Source organism: Caretta caretta, chromosome 16 (genome assembly GCF_965140235.1).
Source record: "Caretta caretta isolate rCarCar2 chromosome 16, rCarCar1.hap1, whole genome shotgun sequence".
Classification (NCBI taxonomy): domain Eukaryota; kingdom Metazoa; phylum Chordata; order Testudines; family Cheloniidae; genus Caretta; species Caretta caretta.
In genome coordinates this window covers 5168852-5191792 of record NC_134221.1, presented here as the reverse complement: position 1 = coordinate 5191792, position 22941 = coordinate 5168852, and the positions used below count along the sequence as shown (strand labels likewise).

The 22941-nt window shown below is 46.9% G+C and overlaps 1 protein-coding gene across 5 annotated transcripts in view; it reads right to left on the bottom strand.

Annotated features, from left to right (window-relative positions):
* The window catches only part of LOC125623312 (discoidin domain-containing receptor 2), a 154643-nt gene that overhangs the window by 89136 nt on the left and 42566 nt on the right, over nt 1-22941 (bottom strand). Inside the window, exon 1 of one of the 5 annotated variants that reach the window (XM_048822423.2) lies at nt 18230-18361. The exons of 3 other annotated variants lie outside the window; for them this stretch is intronic. The gene's annotated coding sequence lies outside the window, so the exon portion shown is untranslated. Of the gene's footprint in view, nt 1-18229; nt 18362-22941 lie in introns of those variants that run through there. One more of the 5 variants, XM_048822421.2, reaches the window with a different exon arrangement.

The window sequence follows — 22941 nt, the reverse complement described above, 5'->3', positions numbered from 1 at the left end:
TAAAGCAAAGAAAATCTGGCTCCCCCACTCCCTTCACACCCATTAAGAGTCAAATATTCTCTGTCAACCTCCCGAAACACATGCACACCCCTAGACGAGGCGCTGGGTACTGCTGATATATTTTTACTCTTAATTTTATAGTAAATATAATGGAACCATGAACATTTTTGGCTTTAAATAAGGGATCATCGATGTGAAAAGGCCAGTGCACCATGCCACTCAACCATTCTGAGCCTCACACTTTCCTGACTATACAATGGGGCTGTTACTTTGCACTTCTCAAACGTAGGTCTCACAGGCCCTTACAGACCGGGTGTGCACAAGCAGCCCCCTACACCAACAGGACAAGTGGGGCACAGAGAGGCTGACTTTATCCAAAGTTGCAGAGCAAATAGGTTTGGACATGGCTCCTGTTTCAGGTGTGTGGCTAATCTGCTGGCTAGCCCATTGTTCTTCCCAAGGTGGGGGACTAACCCTGGCCAGGTCTACAGTGGAAAATACTTCACCCATTTTCTGCACCATTGTAGTCCCCCCCTCCTCCCCAGCTCCCATGGCAGCAAGCTACAGTGTCTTTGCCACCATGCTGCCAATTCCTGCTCGGAGCAGCTGCTGGGCTCAGTCACCACGGCCTGGCGTTGTGCTGTACTCTGTGGTGTTGTGGGGCTGGCAGGAGCCAGGAACAGAGAGGGCATGTCTACACTGCAATTAAACACCTGCAGCTGGCCCATGTCAGCTAACTCAGGTTCGTGGCGCTGGGACCATGGGGCTGTTTAATTGTTGCACAGACATTCAGGCTCGGGCTGGAGCCCAGGCTCGGAGACCCCATGTGCACGGCTGCATGGAGAAGCCAGGGTAGCGTTTGAGTTCTGCCAACTGAACCCTCGCCCCAGGGAGGCAGCAGGTCCAGCCTGGGTGTCTGGAGGAAGCAGGAGGTGGAGGGCATGAGCACGTTGAGTTAGTCCTTGGGTGCAGTTCGGAGGCAGGTTGGCTGGACAGCACGCAGCCTGCCCAGATGCTGCAAAGGGGCAGCAGGGTATCAAGGCAAGAGCTCACGAGACAAGTAGTGGGGCCAGGGTCATGATTGAGGAGGTGGCAATGAGGGATTGGGGAAGCAACACATTGGAGCCGTGAGAAGACGTGGGAGTAGGGGCTAGAGCCTGGACATCAGAAGCAGCAGGGAAGTGGGGGCACGCAGGCCTTTTGAGAGCACCAGAGTGTGAAACCAGGGCACTCTCATCAGGTTCTGGAGTGACTGCTTCTTCGGAGCAGGTCACAGTGCATGGGCAGCATGGGGAGCAGCTCCCACACTCCGCTTCCCCTCTCGGAGGGCTGGTTCCATGGGTATTAGTCTCTCCCCACCAGAGCGCGAGATCACGCTGTAACACCAGGGAGTGTGTCAGCACAGGGCCATGTGTGCGTGTTACACTGGCTCCCTGGCACTTAGCAGGCAGCTCCCGACTGCCAGAGCCTCTCTGCTGCCTCTCCCTTCTCCTGCAGCACACTTGGCTGAGATGCCTAATGCGATTTCTGAGCGTTTGGGGAAGCTCCTCTCACCCCTTGGCTTTGGGGCCCTGGACTAGAAAGCGTCTCTCTCTGCCCCAAGCCCCTCTGCTCTGCACGCTGCACAGTTGCTGCGTTCAGCCTAGTGCCCCAGTTCCCCTCTCGTGTTCGCTTGCTGAGCCTGTACCCGGGGAGAGGCTGCCTCAGCGTTAGCTGTCACTGTGAGGAGATCTCTGCGAGGGGAGCAGTCCTGGGCAGGGGGCTGGGCTTTGTGCTGGTCGGTCTGTTCTGCCTGCTGGTTTGTGTGTTGGGGTATCAGGTACTGGTCTAGCCAGTGGGCACCTAACAGTTCTGGGTGGGCCATGTAGGGTGCTGCCATAGGGGGATTAGTGTTGATGAGCTGGGGGAGCGAAGTGTTTAATTTCTGATCCTTACGTGTTTTGTGGGAGGGGCAACATTTGCAGTTTTGCCTGAGGTGGCCCCAGACGCTGGTTATCCTTTCCTGCCTGTTGATTGGCAAGGGACGTTGAGGGGGCAGCCCCGGGGACTGGAATCCCTGTACATACAGCGTGCTCCTCTGCAGCACTGGAGGAGGGGGGTTTCCCTTGGGGTTTGATCTCAGCCCATGAAAGCCACTGTGAAAGCTGCGCCCGAGACTTTACTCCCGGATGGTAGCATGGGTTGGATGATGCTGCTGGATAGGTTTAGCAGTGGTTTTCTCTCTCTCCTGTTTTCTTTCTGGTGTGGAGGGCCCACGAGAGCTTTTCACTGCACCCAGAACGCCCGGCTGTATTTGTTATGACTTTATTCTAAGCCTGCTGTCACACATCTACCCCCAGAGAAACTGCCATACCTGGAGCGCAAGGCCCACATTGGCACCAAAACCCCAGGCAATAGCAAAGCCTGAGAGCGGCAGGAAAGCATTATCCCTGTTTGCTGGGCTGGGTGGATCAAGTTGCTAATTGCTAACAGCTGGCTGCATCAGAATAAAACTCTGTTACAATCATTATGTGAGCAGAAAAAAATCTCCCTCCTGAAAAATATTTCACTCACGGGGTATGTCTACACAGCAAAGAAAAACCCACGGTTGGCCCATGCCAGCCAGCTGCAGGGCTGTTTCATTGCTGTGTAGACTTCCGGGCTGGAGCCCAAGCTCTGGGATCCTCCCGCCCCATAGGATCCTAGAGCCTGAGTTCCAGCCCGAGCCCGGAAGTCTGCACAGCCCCGCAAGCAGAGCCCCGCAAGCCTGAGTTGGCTGTGTAAACACACCCACTGAGAAGTGGAGAGAGCAGCTTTCTCCAGCATACAGAGCAGACACCAAGTCAGAGAAACAAGCCCGCCTCTTCACTCCTGTACAGGCAAAGGCCACTACTGTCCCCAGTGGAGCAGGTGACCCACCTGCTAGCGAAGGCATTCCATAACATTCCCTACAGTGGGAACAGAAGGGAACTGCCGTTTACATTTCTAACTGGATCTGCATGAAATAGGTGGAGTTTTGGGGCCCTCCTTCGTCCCATCCTCTCTTCAGAGATCCATTGTGGAGGGCTGGAGTGTTCGGGAGGCTTTGGGGATCCAAGATGAAAGAGACACTATTGTTTGAACTTGCTTGTTTGCAAACGGTTCCCTGGGAGCGGGAGTCCTGCTATGGATGCAGGAGGTTCTGTGGCAGTGATCCACCTGCTGGCAGCAGTGCACAGGCTGGAGGAATCGGCTTCTCTCTTTGGTTATGGGGTGCATCGCGCTGCTGTACAGGCCTGCCTTTGGCATGGTTCTAGTCAGGGAAATGGCTCTGTGAATGGCCGACTATGTAAACCCCTCTCTGCTACTGAGAGGTCGAGCGGGCCGGAGGACGACAAGCCTGTTTCATGACAACTGTCAAGGTTTCAGAACGTGTTTACATTCTGCATCGGAATGAAAACAAAACCTCTTAAATGTTTTCATGAAACAAAAAGGTGGCCAGCCAGTCACACTCTGTCTCATCAGAAGTGGCCAGAGAGCCATGGAACTCGGAACACTTCCTGTCCTAAACATTTTGGCCTCGATGAAACACCATAGTGCAAAGAAAACACAATTTGTTGAAAATGTTCAACCCAGCTCCACTTTCAAGGCAGTTTTGCTCAGCTTACAAGTCAAACAAGGATTTTGCTGATTCTAATACTTGTTTTATGGTAAATCTGTCTCTTTCTTCCTGTTTGACATCATTGCTTTTGACCAAGATTCTGCCTTTGAAATGTAGCTGCAGTTTGATGAAGATGCACAGGACAGACTGGAATACAGCTGTCTTCCCAGGGTGTTGGACACAGGCCCTAGGGAGGAAAGCCCTCGGCCACACCACACCTCACCAGTATCCTCTTGCCTACAGAACAGAAGCCCCTGCAGTTCAGATGTGCGGGACTCTGCCTGCAGCTATTAACACTTCTCGGTTTTAGCTGCTGCCAGGACGAGTTCGAAGGCGAAATGCGGCATTGGCTCTGGGCTGGAATGGAGATTCCTGGGTGAAGCAGAGCATGCTGCCCCCGATGGCACTCGGGGGGCCCTGCCCATCAGTGAGGGAACAGACACATACACTCCAAACGACTTCATTCAACTAACGACCTTGTGCAGCTCCAGCTACTAGTATTACCGTATATGGTAATCACTCATTAGCATATGTTAATGAGCACTACACATTTGGGGATGTACTGGGGTAACTATTTTCAGATGGGTTCTCTGTGTCCAGTGGCTCGCGTGTCCCAAACAGGACCCATGCACATGGGGGGCCTGTCAGGCATCTTGAGGGTAGAAAGAGCAGTGCTGTGTTCCAGGATGCAGTTCTAAGCGCAACTCGGAGAAGCACACAGGCAGCCACAGCTCCGGAGGGCGCTGGTGCGAGTGGGGCTTGCTGAAGGGCTGTCCCGGCTCTCCAGATTAGCAGGCACTGGGCTGGCGTTTCTCCTCCAGCCGGGCATGCTGATCCCAGCTCGCTACATCACACTACCGCCAAGTGGGCAGCAAGCCACGGGCGGTGGCACCTTTCTGCAGACGGGATGCTGGGAAACCTTCCCATCTATTACCCTAGTGCTGTTGCATGCGGCCAAGGGGCTCTAGAGTTTATCTGCTCCCCGTCATGTCTTGTCCTGCATGCAGAACTGCACCTGCGCCGTCAGAGATGGGAGCTGCACCTGCACCTTTGTCCCCCGGGGGGCATCATGGCGGCCAACATGCACCTACGCACACACACAGGTGTGGGAACTAAGGGTGCGAGGGGTGCTGCAGCACCCCCAGGTTTTACGCAGGGTGCTGGCCGCCGGCCTGGGGTCCCTGTTGCCAGCTCCTGCCACCACGCCTGTCCCCAGCCTCGGCCCCCTTGCCCCTGTCTGCTCCCGGCCCCAGCTTGGGGGAAGGGGTGGCAGACAGCAGTAAGGGGGCTGACTTTCAGCATCCCCACTCTTAAAAGTGTTCCAGCACCACTGCACGCACGTGCGCGCACCCACCCCCAGCCCCTGGTGCCCCTGGGCAAGGTGAGCATGGTGTATTGTGATGCGCCCATCTCTCACTGGCGGGAGCTGCCTGCGTGGGAAAGATGCTGCCTGGCATTAGCTTTTATTTTAGATTTGTACAGTCAGAGTTGCTGCCCCCTGTTTCTCTGGTATATTTCAGTATTTATCATTGTAGGTTCATACATTCATGGATGTTAATGCTGGAAGGGACTTTTATGACGATCTAGTCCGACCTGTATAACACAGGCCAGAGAAGCTTACCCAGGGATTCCTGCGTCCAGCCCAATAACTTGGGGTTGAGCTAGAGGGTATTGTTTAGAAACATACAGTCTTGACTTAAAGACTCCTGTTGATGGAGAATCCAGCACACTCCTAGGTATGTTGTTCCAAATGTTAATAACTCTCATTGCTAAACATTGGCAGCTTACTTCCAGTCTGAGATTGTCTCCCTTCATCTTCCAGGCATTGGCTCTCATTCTGGCTTCGGCTGCTAGATAGAAAAGCCGGTTACAACCAGAAATCTCCTCCCTATGTAGACACTTACAGACCATGATCAAGTCACCTCTTAACTCTATCTTGGAGAAACTAAATAAATTGAGTTTCTCAAGTCCCTTACTGTAAGGCAAGTTTTCCAGATGCTGAATCATTCTTGTGGCTCTTTTTGGATCCCTTTGCAGTTGGTCAACAAATCTCAAGCTACCAAAGAAACATCTGACACAGAATCATAGAAATGTAGGACATCCACTCCTGTCCCCGGCACTGAGGCAGGACTAAGTATTATCAAAACCATCCCTGACAGGTGTCTGTTTAGCCTGTTCTTAAAAACATCCAGTGACAGAGATTCCACAACCTCTTTAGGCAATTTATTCCAGTGCTTAATCACCATTACAGTTTTGAAGATTTTCCTAATGTCTAACCTAAATTTCCCTGACTGCAGTTTAGGCCCGTTGCTTCTTGTCCTGTCCTCAGTGGATACGGAGAACAATTTATAACATCTTATGTACTGTTAAGTCTCACCTTAGTCTTTTCACCACACTAAAAAACCCAGTTTTTTCAATCTTCCATCATAGGTCATGTTTTCTAAACCTTTAATCATTTTTGTTTCTCTCCTCTGGACTTTCTCCAATTTGTCCACATCTTTCCCAAAGTGTGGTGCCCAGAACTGGACACAGTACTCCCGTTGAGGCCTTATCAAGGCTGAGTAGAGTGGAAGAACTAATTCTCATGTTGTACTTACAACACGCCTGGTAATACACTCCAGTAAGACGTTTGCTTTTTTTTTTTTTTTTTTGCAACAGTGTTACACAGTTGACTCATATTTAGTTTGTGATCCATTATAAGCCCCAGATCCCTTTCTGCAGTGCTCCTTCCTAGGCAGTCACTTCTATATTTGTGCAACTGCTTTTCCTTCCTAGGCGTAGTATTTTGCACTTGTCCTTATAGAATTTCATCCTATTTATTTCAGACCATTTCTCCAGTTTGCCAAGATCATTTTGAATTCTCATCCTATCCTCCAAACCGCTTGTAACCCCCTCTCAGTCTGGTATCGTCCAAAAAGTTTATAAGTGTACTCTCTATGTCATTATCCAGACCATTTATGAAGATATTGCTTAGAACCGGATCCAGAAAAGTTCCCTGTGGAACCCCCTCCTGCAATATGCCCTTCCAGCTTGACTCAGAGATAACTACTCTCTGAGTACGGTTTTCCAATCAGTTATGCACCTACTTTACAGAAGGTTTGTCTAGGCTATATTCACTAGTTTGCTTATGAGAAGTTCATGTGAGACAGTACCAACAGCCTTATTAAATGCATGATGATTATTTTCTGATCTCGAAAGGACCCCTCTCTAACCAGAGAATCCCTCTGTGACATAAAGGCCCTTGTGAAAGAAGAGGAAAAAGTAATTGTTCATGGGGCTGCTAAGTAGCCTCAAAATGTACTAGGCAGCAGAGAATCAGGTCCTGAAAGTTCCCTGAACCGGCAAACACACTTACTGTAACTAGTGATGCATGAATGCATAAGACTCTGTGAACAGTTGGAGACTGAGGGAAACTATCCCTGTGATTGCTCAGCATCCAAATCTCTTGCTTAAATCAAAAGCACATTTTCCCAAACAATGCTAGTCCTTGACTGGAGTTCAATGCTTCAGGCTAGCACTACATTTAATATAGTCTGCTCCAGAGCTAAGGTTGCACTAGGATTTTCCTTTTAAATGACCCAGTGTCATCTTCTAGTTCTGTTCTGTCTTGAATAATTTTTAAGTGTACATGAGATGATTATTCTTAGCAGGTTTGTACTGTAGAATATACTCTTGGCTGGAAAGTTAAGTACCTGTGATGTGACAGGGTATCAGCAAATCCAGTTTTCCAACTTTTCAGACTCTCCTGTATTTTGAAACCCTTTGGATTAAAAACTCCATAGCATGTAAATACATCAGAATTCACATTATGTAGTAAATGAGACTGTTGTCTAGGGCAACAGCAGTACAGACATGGAACAAAAAGTAAAGTACAGTTAAGATCACTGAGAGACATCCAGGCTTCCCAGGGAATCAGTTCTGAGGAACGAGGGTTTGGGGCATAGGAGTTCATGACACATAGCAAAGGCACCTTTGTGATAACTGTCTAAAATTATTCCTCACCAGAACAATTCTACATAACAGAGGGGCTTAGCAATGCAGAGTGTACAGTGCTTGTCTTTGTTTACGAAGTCCCAGTACGTAATACTATGTAAACGTGATTATTTAGTTTCCCCTGGTTTCTGGGTAGAAACAAGGCATATATATTTTAACATTGAAAGTCATTAATCCTTGGAACAACTTACTGAGGAATGTAGTGCATTATTGATCGCTGGCAATTTTTAAATCAAGATTGGATTTTTTCTAAAGGATCTGCTGTAGGAATTGCTGACTGTGATTGAATAAAGTTGATTTGTTAAGGGACTGAACAGTATGTGGCTGAGATTACAGCTACAAAAGTATAGAATTTATCCAAAACAAAAATAAAATCTACACCCGTAAATTATACAGTATGATGAAATCAAAATAACTTGTAGCCTACCCTCATGATCTGCACAGCTATCACTCAGTCTTGTCATAAATCAGTGGCATCTCCACATATCATACCATTACAACTAACCACGTGGTTTTATTATATGAAGATTTCTTATCTTAAACTCACACAGAAAAACACTAGAACTGGACACACCATTCAAGCAGTGGACACACCAGTGCAAAATACAGAGGCGAAATAATCTCTCTACTCCTACTTGAGTTTCCCTGCTTACGCATCCTAGCATTGCACTAGCTCTTTTGGCCACCAGCATCGCACTCTGAGCTCGTGTTCAGCTGATTATCCACCACAATCCTCAAACCTTTTCCAGAATCCCTGCTTCCCATGACAGAGTCACTCATCCTACAAGTGTGGTCTACACTCTTTATTCCTAAAGGTAAACATTTACCTCTAGCAATATTAAAACATATATTGTTTGCTTGTGACCAGTTTACCAAGCGATCCAGATTGGTCTGCATTCATTATTTACCATTCCGCCGATTTTTGGGTCATCTGCAAACTTCATCAGTGATGATTTTATGTTTTCTTCCAGGCCACTGATAAAAATGTTAAATAGCATATGGACCCCCCTGGAACCACTCCCACCCGATAATGATTCCCTGTTTACAATTCAATTTTGAGACGTATCAATCAGCCAGTTTTTAATCTATCCAATTATTCCAGTCATCCCACTTACCCTTTTTAAAAAATTGGCACAATATGAGCTTTCTTCTACTGGAACTTCCCCAGTGCTCCAAGACTTATTGAAAATCAAAATTAATGGTCCAGCCAATTCCTCAGCTGGCTCTTTTAATACTCTTGGATGCAAGTTATCTTAACCTGCTAATATAAGGCAGTCGTCTGAATGAGCTTTCTGCTGCCATATACTGATGAACTGGAGGAAACTACCTCATGGGCAGACTTTATTTGCATAGACACATCTATTTTGCCCAGGTGACCAACAGACACATCTGCTTTGCCAAGGAGATTAATTTTGGCTGTTTTGGATTAAAATTCACTTAAGTCTTGGATGCAGGGGTAATGAAATTTTGTTATCCTGCCTGCATGACTAAAGGGAAGCAGACCTATAATTGACATGCCCTTGTTGAGCGGTTACCATAACAATAACCTCACTCACTGAACGTGGGGGCAGCAATTCAAGTGAAAGTCAGAGGGGGCGGGGAAGCTGTTTCTCCTCTGCATTGAGGATGCTACGTGAGAGTCCATTTGATCCTCCCCCTCCAGTGTTTAAAGACAGATCAGTGGCTTCAACCGAGTGTCTTGTCTCTTCTGGTGATCGGTAGGTCCAGGGGGCTCAGCCTTAGCCCCAGTGGTGTGGACAGCACTGCGATGAAAACAAGGAAGCAGAGGCAGCAGCGAAGCATTTAAGACCCTGAGAAATCACTATAGCGGAGATGACTGAGAACCTGGCTGGGCAGTGGAACCTCGGCTCATGGCATGGTGGATAAAGGCAGTGTGGTGAGAGACGCCGCAGCAACTCTGACTGTTAATAGCTGAGGCAGGTGGTTATGACACCGTAGGGCCAGACTGGACCAAAGGATGCAGCAGAGCAGCCGTAAAATCAACAATGGCAACTGGCAGCATCACTCCCTCCCTCCAGCTCCCCACCCTCCTCCAGGGCTGGAGGTGAACCAGCCTGAATGCCCCCTTGCACTCTGGGGCTTCAATGACCTCGGACAACAAACCGTGAGTGGAGTGCACCGGAAATGGTGTACTGAAGGGACTCTCGTCTATTGTTCTGTCACACTGCAAGCTGAGGCAAAGGACACTGCCCAAGATATTGAGGGTGTGTGGTTTTACTTATTGTTTGCATACTTTCGAACCACTGTTGTAGTGTTTTCCCAAATTAATGTTGTGTTCCCTCTCCCCCTAATAAAAATTGTCTTTGTTATACGCAACCAGAGGCCTAGTCTACACCTAAAAATTAGATCAACCTTACTATATTGCTCTGGGCTGTGAAAAATTTTGCATCCCGAGTGCCGTGCTTATGTCAACTTAGCCTCCACTACAGGTACAGCTAAGTCAACAGAAGAATTCTTCTGATGACCCATCGACCACTTCTTAGAGAGGTGAATTAACTACTTTGATGGAAAAACCCACTCCATCGAAGCAGGAAGTGTCTACGCTACACTGGAGTGTCTGAGAGTGGGGAAGTATTACTGGCTCCTAGAGGCACCCCAATGGGTGGTATTTAGTTTTCATGGGTTTCTGAGTAGAAAGGAGGCACATATATTTTTAACAGTGAACGTAATTAACCATCGGAACAACTTACCAAGGGACGTAGTGGATTCTCTATCACTGGCAATTTTTAAATCAACCCTGGATATTTTTCTCAAGGATCTGCTGTAGGAATTGCTGACTGTGATTGAATAAGGTTGAATTGCTAAGAGACGGAACAGTGTGTGTCTGAGATTTCAGCTACCCTTGAAGCTGGGGGTGTGATTCCCGGCTCGCCTAGATATACCTGTGCTCGCTCGACTTGGACAAGCGCACTTAAAAAAGTGTAGTTGCAGTAGCATGGACAGCAGCGACATGGGCCAGCTGCCCTGAGTACAAACCCATCCAGATCCCTTGGGTACATACTCAGGGCAGATAGTCTGGGCTGCCACTCACTGCTCATGGTGCCCTGGCTCCACATGAAATTTTGCACAATCCCAGCTAGGGCTGGGCATTGGCCGGTCCGAAAATAAGCGATCAATTATTGGTCAAATAATGTCAAATAATGTAAAAAATAGCCCAACATTTTAAAGCACTAACTTATTAGAACAGTAACAAAAGACTTTCTGGTTTCCAATAGGCTTAAGCCTCAGATACTTATGGCTACTTTACAAAACGCAACCTACTTAATGGAGTTATTTTACTCAGAAAACTGTGAAACACAATGAAATCAAATTCTAAAAAAGGAAAGAATAATTATTCTTACTTTTGTTAGTGATGCTAGGTTAGCATTTAAATGGGAATGTCAGTCAAAACTGAACAACTACAAAAAGAAAAGAAAAATGAAATGTCCCAGAAATAAAACAAATCTAGCAGCTATAGAAGAAAAAAAGGCATTTTTAAATGCGGCAGGCCAATTTTTCAAGCAGCCTCATAGCTGTGCATCTAGTCAATTTGTGCTGGGGGAGGAGGTTTAATGACTGGGAATCCTCCTCTCCCTCCCCCACTCCCTTCAGAGGTAATTTCTGTATGTTTGTCTGGTCAATTTAGCTTGTAAGCTCCACATGTGAAGGACTGTGTCTTTGAACTTGTTTAATGTGCTTGGCAAACTGCCATGTACACTGACCGCCTGATATACTAATAAAGATACACATACATACAATGTTCTTTCTAGAAGATTCCAACTGATTTAGAGGCTCAACTTTCAATTAATTCACCTTGTTCTCAAGAAGTGGCATTAACACATGGTAAAGTGACTGATCAAGATATTTAAGTAAGCTTGCTAACAGATGGCATCATGATGCAAATCAAAACAGGGCATGCTTGCTGGGATCAGCAAGGAAAGCTACCTTATTGAGGTCAGAACATGTAGGGATAAAGTGAGAAAGGCCAAAAGCCATGTAGAGTTGGACCTTGCAAAGGGAATTGAAATCAACAGTAAAAGGTTCTACAGCCATATCAATAAGAAGAAAACAAAGAAAGCAGTGGGACCGCTAAACACTGAGGATGGAGTGGAGGTTAAGGATAATTTAGGCATGGTCCAATATCTAAACAAATACTTTGCCTCAGTTTTTAATGAGGCTAATGGGGAGCTTAGGGATAATTGTCGGATGACAAATGGGAATGAGGATATTACCACATCCGAGGTAGAAACCAAACTCGAACAGCTTAATGGGACTAAATGGGGGGGCCCCAGATAATCTTCATCCAAGAATATTAAAGGAATTGGCACATGAAATTGCAAGCCCATTAGCAAGAATTTTTAATGAATCTGTAAACTCGGGGTTGTACCATATGACTGGAGAATTGCTAACATAGTTCCTATTTTTAAGAAAGGAAAAAAAAAGTGATCCGGGTAACTACAGGCCTGTTAGTTTGACATCTGTAGTATGCAAGGTCTTGGAAAAATTTTTGAAGGAGAAAGTAGTTAAGGACATTGAGGTTAATCGTAATTGGGACAAAATACAAAATGGTTTTACAAAAGGTAGATCGTGCCAAACCAACCTGATCTCCTTTTTTGAGAAGGTAGCAGATTTTTTTTAGACAAAGGAAACACAGTGGATCTAATTTACCTCGATTTCAGTAAGGCGTTTGATATGGTGCCACATGGGGAATTATTAGCTAAATTGGAAAAGATGGGGATTAATATGAAAATTGAAAGGTGGATAAGGAACTGGTTAAAGGGGAGGCTACAATGGGTCACACTGAAAGGTGAACTGTCAGGCTGGAAGGAGGTTACTAGTGGAATTCCTAAGGGATTGGTTTGGGGACCAATCTTATTTAATCATTTTATTACTGACCTTGGCACAAAAAGTGGAAATGTGCTAATAATGTTTGCGGATGACACAAAGCTGGGAGGTATTGTCAATACAGAGAGGGACCAGGATATCATACATGAAGATCTGGATGACCTTGTAAACTGGAGTAATGGTAATAGGAGGAAATTTAATAGTAAAAAGTGCAAGGTCATGCATTTAGGGATTAAGATCAAGAATTTTTGTTATAAACTGGGGACGCATCACTTGGAAGTAACAGAGGAGGAGAAGGACCTCGGAGTATTGGTTGATCACAGGATGACTATGAGCCGCCAATGTGATATGGCCGTGAAAAAAGCTAATGCGATCTTGGGGTGCATCAGGCGAGGTATTTCCAGTAGAGATAAGGAGGTGTTAGTACCGGTATACAAGGCACTGGCGAGACCTCACCTGGAATACTGTGTGCAGTTCTGGTCTCCCATGTTTAAGAAGGATGAATTCAAACTGGAACAGGTACAGAGAAGGGCTACTAGGATGATCCGGGGAATGGAAAACCTGTCTTATGAAAGGAGACTCAAAGAGCTTGGCTTGTTTAGCCTAACCAAAAGAAGGCTGAGAGGAGATATGATTGCTCTCTATAAATATATCAGAGGGATAAATACCGGAGAGGGAGAGGAATTATTTAAGCTCAGTACCAATGTGGACACAAGAACAAATGGATATAAACTGGCCATCAGGAAGTTTAGACTTGAAATTAGACAAAGGTTTCTAACCATCAGAGGAGTGAAGTTCTGGAATAGCCTTCCAAGGGGAGCAGTGGAGGCAAAAGACATATCTGGCTTCAAGACTAAGCTTGATAAGTTTATGGAGGGCATATGATATGATGGGATAGCCGAATTTTGGCAATTAATTGATCTTTGACTATTAGCAGTAAATATGCCCAGTGGCCTCTGATGGAACACTAGATAGGGTGGGATCTGAGTTACTGCAGAGAACTCTTTCCTGGGTGTCTGGCTGGTGAGTCTTGCCCACATGCTCAGGGTTTAGCTGATCGCCATATGTGGGGTCGGGAAGGAATTTTCCCCCAAGGCAGATTGGCAGAGGCCCTGGGGGATTTTCACCTTCCCCTGCAGCGTGGGGCATGGATCACTTGCTGGAGGATTCTCTGCACCTTGAAGTCTTTAAGCCACGAGTTGAGGACTTTAATAGCTCAGACATAGGTCAGGGGTTTGTTACAGGAGTGGGTGGGTGAGATTCTGTGGCCTGCATTGTGCAGGAGGTCAGACTAGATGATCATAATGGTCCCTTCTGACCTTAAAGTCTTTGAGTGGCCTCTGCTGCCGAGGACACTGGTGTTGTTTGGGCAAGAGATAAGCTACAAGACATTTTGCGGATGATACAGTCATTGGATACCAACTTGGATGGAAGGAAAAAACTCGTTATGAGCATGAAAGCAGAAGCTGCTAAAGTGGGAGATTGTATCATTATACAGAAGTCCAAGACCATGCGAACAGGAGAGAATGCTGTCAATACTGACAGATGTGTGATTGATGGAAGAGAGTATGGAAGAGTTTATGACTTTGTCTATCTTGGAAGTACAATATCTGCTAATCGCCAGCTCACTAAGGAAGTGAAGGCAATAAATGGTAAAGCCAGTAGATCATTGTCCAATTTGTCAAACATCTGGAAGAGTACGAAGATACATCTACACACTAAAATGAGATTGCACAACACAATTATCCTTCTAACACTACTGCATGCCTCCGAAACGTGGCCGATCATGGAAATGCACAACAGGAAGCTATATGCATTCTGCCAGCGTTGTTTAAGAAGAATCTTGGGAATTCATTGGCGAGATCATGTAACCAATGTGGAAGTGCTGCGCCAATCACATGGAGCAGCAGACTGTGGACTCAATAATTGGACAGAGACAGCTACAGTGGTTTGGCCATGTCATCAGACTACCCCAGGGCAGAAGCACACCTTAGATTGAATTCCCCCTGGAGGGCAGAGAAAGCATGGAGGACCTATTGCAGGATGACTGAAAAGGGCTGGGGGAAAGCCAACAGATGCGGAGGAGCATGTGGTTCGAACATCCCTTAGGGGAGGATCTATAAATGGAGATTCCCTATGTCCTAATAAGGAGGAGAGGATGGAAAATGATAAAATACAGGGAGGATCTGATGAGAAACAGTCAAATGAAAAGAAGTCCCATTCAATTACGTCATGCAATAGGGGACAGCCAAAAAATGACAAGTTTTAAAAATGCTTATATACCAATGCTAGAAGGCTAAATAATAAGATGGGTGAACTAGAGTGCCTAGTATTAAATGAGGATATTGATATAATAGGCATCACAGAAACCTGGTGGAATGAGGATAATCTATAGGACACAGTAATACCAGGGTACAAAATATATCGGAAGGACAGAACCGGTCGCGCTGGTGCGGGAGTGGCATTATATGTGAAAGAAAGCGTAGAATCAAATGAAGTAAAAATCCGAAATGAACTAAATTGTACTATAGAATATCTATGGATAGTAATTCCATGGTTGAAAAATAAGAATATAGCAGTAGGGCTATGCTACAGACCACCTAACCAGGATGGTGATAGTGACTGTGAAATGCTCAGAGAGATTAGAGAGGCTATTAAAATAAAAAACTCAATAATAATAATGGGGGATTTCCAACTATCCCCCTATTGACTGGGTACATGTCACCTCAGGAAGGGATGTTGAGATAAAGTTTCTTGACACCTTAAATGACGGCTTCTTGGAGCAGCTAGTCCTGGAACCCACAAGAGGAGAGGCAATTCTTGATTTGGTCCTAAGTGGAGCACAGGATCAGGTCCAAGAGGTGAATATAGCTGGACCACTTGGTAATAGTGACCATAATATAATTAAATTTAACATTCCTGTGGCGGGGAAAACTCCACAGCGGCCCAACACTGTAGCATTTAATTTCAGAAAGGGGAACGACACAAAAATGAGGAGCTTAGTGAAACAGAAATTAAAAGATACAGTACCAAAAGTAAAATCCTTGCAAGCTGCATGGAAACTTTTTAAAGACACCATAAAAAAGGCTCAACTTAAAAGTATACCCCAATTTAAAAAACATAGTAAGAGAACCAAAAAAGAGCCACCATGGTTAAACAACAAAGTAAAAGAAGCAGTGAGGCAAAATGGCTTCCATTAAAAAGTTGAAGATAAATCCTAATGAGGAAAATAGAAAAGAGCATAAATTCTGGGAAATGAAGTGTAAAATATAATTAGAAAGACCAAAAAAGAATTTAAAGAACAGCTAGCCAAAGACTCCAAAAGTAATAGCAAAATTTTTTTTAAAATACATCAGAAGCAGAAACCCTGCTAAACAACCAGTGGGGCCACTGGACAATCGAGATGCTAAAGGAGCACTCAAAGACAATAAGGCCATTGCGGAGAAACTAAATGAATTCTTTGAATCGATCTTCACTGTTGAGGATGTGAGGGAGATTCCTAAACCTGAGCCATTCTTTTTGGGTGACAGATCTGAGGAACTGTCCCAAATTGAGGTGTCATTAGAGGAGGTTTTGGAACAAATTGATAAACTAAACAGTAATAAGTCTCCAGGACCGGATGGTATTCACCCAAGAGTTCTGAAGGAACTCAAATGTGAAATTGCAGAACTACTAACTGTCATCTGTCACCTATTATTTAAATCAGCTCCTGTACCAAATGACTGGTGGACAGCTAATGTGACACCAATTTTTAAAAAGGGCTCCAGAGGTGACCCTGGCAACTACAGGCCAGTAAGCCTCACTTCAGTACCAGGCAAACTAGTTGAAACTATCATAAAGAACAAAATTGTCAGACACACAGATGAACATAATTTGTTGGGAAATAGTCACCATGGTTTTTGCAAAGGGAAATCATGCCTCACCAATCTAATAGAATTCTTTGAGGGGGTCAACAAGCATGCGGACAAAGGAGATCAGGTGGATATAGTGTATTTAGATTTTCAGAAAGCCTTTGACAAGGTCCCTCACCAAAGGCTCTTAAGCAAAATAAGCAGTCATGGGATAAGGTTCTCTCATGGATTGGTAACTGGTTAAAAGATAGGAAACAAAGGGTAGGAATAAATGGTCAGTTTTCAGAACGGAGAGAGGTAAATAGTGGTGTCCCCCAGGGGTCTGTACTGGGCCCAGTCCTATTTAACAGATTCATAAACGATCTGGAAAAAGGGGTAAACAGTGAGATGGCAAAATTTGCAGATGATACAAAACTACTCAAGATAGTTAAGTCCCAGGCAGACTGTGAAGAGCTACAAAAGGATCTCACAAAACTGGGTGACTGGGCAACAAAATGGCAGATGAAATTTAATGTTGATAAATGCAAAGTAATGCACGTTGGAAAACATAATCCTAACTATACATATACAATGATGGGGTCTAAATTAGCTGTTACCACTCAAGAAAGATCTGGGAGTCATTGTGGATAGTTCTCTGAAATCATCCACTCAATGTGCAGCAGCAGTCAAAAAAGCGAACAGAATGTTGGGAATCATCAAGAAAGGGATAGATAATAAGACAGAAAATATCATATTGCCTCTATATAAAACCATGGTATGCTCACACCTTGAATACGGCATGCATATGTGGTCGCCCCATCTCAAAAAAGATATATTGGAATTGGAAAAGCTTCAGAAAAGGGCAACAAAAATGATTAAGGGTATAGAACGGCTTCCGTATGAGGAAAGATTAATAAGACTGAGACTTTTCAGCTTGGAAAAGAAGCAACTAATGGGGGATATGATAGAGGTCTATAAAATCATGAGTGGTATAGAGAAAGTAAATAAGGAAGTGTTATTTACTCCTCATAACACAAGAACAAGGGGCCACCAAATGAAATTAATAGGTAGCTGGTTTAAAACAAACACAAGATAGTATTTTTTCATGCAACACTCTGTCAACCTCTGGAACTCCTTGCCAGAGGGTGTTGTGATATTCTATAACAGGGTTCAAAAGGGAGCTAGATAGATTCATGGAAGATAGATCCATCAATAGCTATTAGCCAGGACGGTCAGGAATGGTGTCTCTAGCCTCCGTTTGCCAGAAGCTGGGATTGGGTGACAGGGCATGGATCACTTGATGATAACCTGTCTGTTCATTCCCTTTGGGGCACCTGCCATTGGCCACTGTCAGAGGACAGGATACTGGGCCTGAGGGACCTTTGGTCTGACCCAGTATGGCCGTTCTTATGTTCTAATGCTGCCATCATGGGAACAGCTTACAATGAAGTCAAACATCTTGCTCTGGATAGACAGCTGTGGGGGGAAATGGGTTGCCTCATCTCCCACCAGGCACAGGAGATTCTAAGTATAGCTGAGGCCCGAGCACGTCCCACTGAACGTGGGCCATCCAGCCTCACATTTCCACTAAGCAAGAGACTGTGCAAATCCAGTGGGCTCCTGACTGAATGGCATCTCCATGCATCTCCAAATCTTCATGTGACAGCACGAGAGAATTGTGCTTTGGGCCCAGGTGGACGCCCCAGCACAATAAGGAAACCTTTCACCGCCCAGAGTTACAATATTTGGAAGAAAAAGCTATTTTCACCAAACAGGACAGGCTATTACAGCTTTATTGTGAAATATGAGCCATCTGCATTTTAGCTACCAACAGAAACACTCAGCGCAAAAGTTCGAGCAGCAAAGAGGGGTGGGAAGAGAGGGAGAGAGAGAGAGTTAGTTAACGGACACTCTAAAGCCAAGTACCTGGAAAAGGCCCTACCTGCCCAGCTCAGGGTCTCTTCACCAGAGGGAACCACTGAACTAACTCCATTTAGCCAGCTGGGCTGCAGCTTTCCGCCAGAACACGATATGTTCAAACTTGACGAACTCCTCCCCACACCCTGCCTTTGTCACTGCTGTTCCTATGGCAACTCCAGACGGACCAGATGGAAACGAAGCTGTTTTCTAGGCAAATCTGTCCTCTTGGATTCCTCTGCTCTCCCCCACTCCTTGCTCCAATGCATTCCCTAAGGGCTGCTCTGTTGGCTCGAGGCCCGGACTCTGCCTGGACACAGGCCAAACTTTGAATACAATGTAGTAAAACCACAACATATAGCTGCTCTCCTGCTCAGGAAACAGGGCCCATGTAGTCCCAGGGAAAAGCCAAGCCAGTCTGCACTCTTGCATTGCAACAGAGAGCCGACTGACAGCGTCTTGTTTAACTCACAGGCCTAGCCATGCATCTGGGTGGAAATATGTAGCACAGACGGCCCTAGGATTGATTTTTCCCCCCTCTTGCTTTTTGAAGGTGTGCTCTAATGCTGGGGTTCTCACAACAAATTTTTTGGTGGGCTCAGAGAGCTGCCGCCGGCGTGCCGCCAAAGATGGGGCGGGGAGAGCCGAGCTGCCGCCGGCGTGCTGCCAAAGCATCAAAGGTCCGGAAGCGCTGCTGCCGCCGTGCCCGCGGCCCTCCTTCGGCCGCGCTCCTCCTGCCGCGCATCCCCAGGGATGGTCGCGCGCATCCCACTTTGGAGCCCGCTTTCCTAGACAAAGGAATGTGGGTTTCCCTCAATGTACAGATTAGCAGCACACAAAGCCATGCAGCTAAATCAGTGGGGATTATCCTGCAACTGAACTCGAGAGACACAATTAACATGTCTCCTGCACCCCTGAGAGACACAGGAGACTCCATTTTTATCCATAACCTCAGGAGACAAAGAAACCAAGCGATCCGATCGCTGTGTTCGGCCCTGGCCAGGCTGGCCTGTGGAAAGCTGGAAAGGAGACGGGGGTGACAGAAACCATCCTGAACACCGACTGGATCTTGCTGGGTTACGGTTTAGACATTTAGATGCGCATTGTCACTTTTATGTGCTTGTAACCGTCTCTGCCTTTATCCCTTTTCCTTGGTATCATCTGACCAGGCTCTTTGGTTAATAAACTTGTTTCACTTTTACTATGAACCAGGTCAGTGCTGGCTTGAGGGGAAGGTGTATTTACCCAGGTACATTAATAAGCTGTGGCGTAGCGACTCTTTAACAGAGCAGCGAAGTTCCTATCTTCTGTGACTGCACCGTGGCAGGGGCTCTGCCCTGCAGAGAAACAGCTCTGAGGAGCTCGGGGGCAGGAGTTCCCTGGCTGTTACCTGCTAGGCGAGGTCAGGGCCAGGAGAGCCTAGAGGGGTTTGCTGGGGAGGCAGACAGGCTGGTGTGGCAGGGAGCTGACACACAGTCTAACGGCCAACAAAGTTCCCTCTTGCTGCGGCAGAGGGGTAACACGATAGTCCCAGCTCTGGGTACCCCAGCAGCATGTTACAGGGGGCTTGTGAACCCAGGAAACAGAACCATGACAGGAGCCAGACTAAATGCAGAATGCTCACTGCCAGCTGATACGGGAGAGATCGCCAATCTGGCTGCACTGAGAGCTAAATACAACCCCCACTTCTCAGCCCAGCCTTCCCACACCAGACCCTCATTCTCATACTTCTGGAGTTATAGGAAAAAGCCAGAGCATCTAAGCCTGTCCCCCGGGGGCAGGGAAGGGAGAGACATGGTTGTCATCATATTTACTTGTGGGCAACACTCCAGTACTACAGTGACAGATGAGCCAGCCTGGACCCCAGAGAGAGAAGGAGAGAGAAAGAGACTGAAGCTGCTGCTGAGACATATGGCCTGCAGAGCTCTCTAGCACGTATGCTACAGAGGGCTTCTCCAAACTCGCCCATGCAGCTTTCTGAGTCCTTTCACTCTGCTTTAGAGAGAGCTGCAGTAGCAGCAGGAGTCTCTTGCCTCTGCAGTCCTCTTACAGTCAACCAGCACTTAGCAGCGCTTTGTTAAACTGGCTCAGTTGGTTCTAAAAGCGAGCCCGTACGCTGCATGCTCATTGCCCCAGGTCAGGGTTACACGAAGCATTCCCTCTCTCCTCGTACACAGCTGCAGCGCTGCAATGGGACCTCCCCAGTGAAACGCAGTTCCCAGCAGGAGGGGATACACAAGAGGCCAGCTCCATGCAAGGAATTTGCTGCTGAAGTAGTGACCCCTCTGAGCTCAGGCAGAGAGAGCCTGTGTTTTAACCCTTATAGGCCTGCACTAGTTTGGGGTGCGTTTGTCTATGCCCAGTTTTTACACTGCTGCCGCAGGGCTTGATTCTGTGACAATGCTGCCTTGTGTGAATGCCCTCGGCAGGATGGTCTCTCCGTATTAGGACAGCCAGCAGCAGACACCCTGATGGGTGGGAGTCACAGCACACAGCTGGAGGAGGAGCCCTGTTATCACACCTGTTGCTGGCACTCTTTGCTGTCTGTTTCACAGTGCAGCTTGTTAATAGACTCTGACAATGTGCCAAGTCAGAGCCTGCTGGAACAAAGAGCAGACAGATACAAGCCGACATTTCAGCAAGTCCGAATTGCTCATATGACCTCAGGCTCCGTCTTCTACCCCCCAGTGCGACTTGTGGACTCCCAGGGTGCCAGTGGGGTAACTGTGCATCACTACAGCACGACACTCCCACCCCAAATCTGGTTCCAACCAAAGCAAATCTTACGAGAGCCTGTGTCTTGAGAGCCACAGTAAGATGGGCACAAAGCTGAAGCAGACCATGAGCTCCTGCGATGGTGAGGAAGGAGAGGAATGCGAAAGGGCAGGCATTCGGCTCAGCCCATTGCAGAGGTACACGCACAGCCCAGCACTCTGGGAGACGAGAAAGGGCAGACTTTTGAAACAACTAAGAGTGACCAATGTAGGGGGCTAGGAAATGCAGACACCAGCCAAATCCGCCTCTAGCTGACATCCTAGCATGAGCGGAGAGCACCACAAGAGCTTTTGTACAGCAACTGCCAGAGAAGCCTCCAAAACACAGCCCTGGGGACCTGGCTTTGAGATGGAAAACACGCAGTCTGCACTTAGGTTCATGAGAGGCTGAGGACAATAATTTTGATATTGCTGCAACTCCCTGATAAGCAACTGAGCCTTCAAAATATCCAGAAAGCAGCCTGTCCAAGCAGGGCAGCCCTTCAGCTCTCTTTCCTGACACCGCGTGGAAACAACAAGGCAAGTGAGGCTCTGGCGCTGCTCTTGGGAATCCCTCCGGATTGTGGAATGCAGCTGGCTGTTTGGTATCCTGCCCAAACAGCCTTTCTGCACAATGGGAAAGAGATTTTAACCGTCCAGCAGAAAACCCACCTTTTCCCCCAACACGTTACTGCATCTGATGTAGTTCTGTGTTCATACAACACTCAGAGACATATTGAAAACTGGAAACGTGGCGACACGAATGTGAACTGAAGATCACAACAAACAGCACAGGGGCGCCTGGACCGACTGGGTTAGCTGGTATCACAGTTCATTCATTAGAGCTCTCTACCTTTTAATTTAAATGAAGCTCGTGCACCATTTCAAAATTTCCCCTCTGCTACACCAGAGCATTGCAAAATGCAGGGACCTCACCACAGAATTTTGGTCCAGCTTGCCAAGGAGTAAATCAATCCTTGGTTATGGAGGCCTATGGGTTTAAGCTGCGTCCTCAGCTGGCTTCTGTCCATGTTTGCACTTCAGTCATCGCCTTTGCTAAGCAGGGAGGTCTCCAAGCCACTGTATGTTGCAATACCCAGTTTTGTCTGAGGAAATAACTAAGCATTACAGAAGGTCCATCCCAACAGAACTTTTAGAAGAAAACCGGTCTGCAGCCTGGCAGAGCCATGTGCCAGTCACTGAGCAGCCATAATACAGATGCATGGTGGCACTTCACTTAGGTGGTTTGGCCATTGACATGGCCTCCTCACTGAGCCCCAAGGCCATTTCCAAAGGAGCTATCCAACAAGAATGGGCCACGTTCTCCTCTAAGAAAAAGGAAAAACTACAAGTTCAGTGTGCTGCATGGGCTACACCTCTGTATCAGCCGTCTGACCTCAGCAGCACTCTGAGGCTGATGGGTGGGGCATATTCACATGAGAGATCCGAGGGGACTGGCTGTTTTCACTGTATCAATCCATCTGGTTGGGGAAGATGTCCCGCCCTATTCTGCAGCCTTTCAAATTCCAGCTGGGAGATCCTAGGGAAGAGAACATTTTTTGCTTTGCCTTCCCCTCCCTCCCTCCCTCCCTCTGTCCTCTCCCCTTTCCCGTCTCTCCAATCTACAGCCTGCCGACACAGTGCAATCCTATTGCTGCATCATCTTACTGAAATCTCTTCACTGGCTGAAGCTCTGGGCAGCCCCATTTCAGGCTCTGGGTACAGAACAACTGGAGCTGTGCATTCCTGCAGCCAGGCTTGAGCAAAGTACCCAAGCTCCAAGAAGGGAAGTCAAATCAGGTCAAGCAGACGTCATCCACACTGGGAGCCCTTCCAAAGAGCCTCCCAGAGACTTGCTGCTTTAGCCTCGGACAAGCCCACGCTTCCAAATCTTGGAAGCAGCTCCGCCCAGTTTAATTACTTGCTGGTATGTTCTGTGGGGTAGCAGCATTAGTTCAGAGAGGACCAAGACTTACAAAGCTCC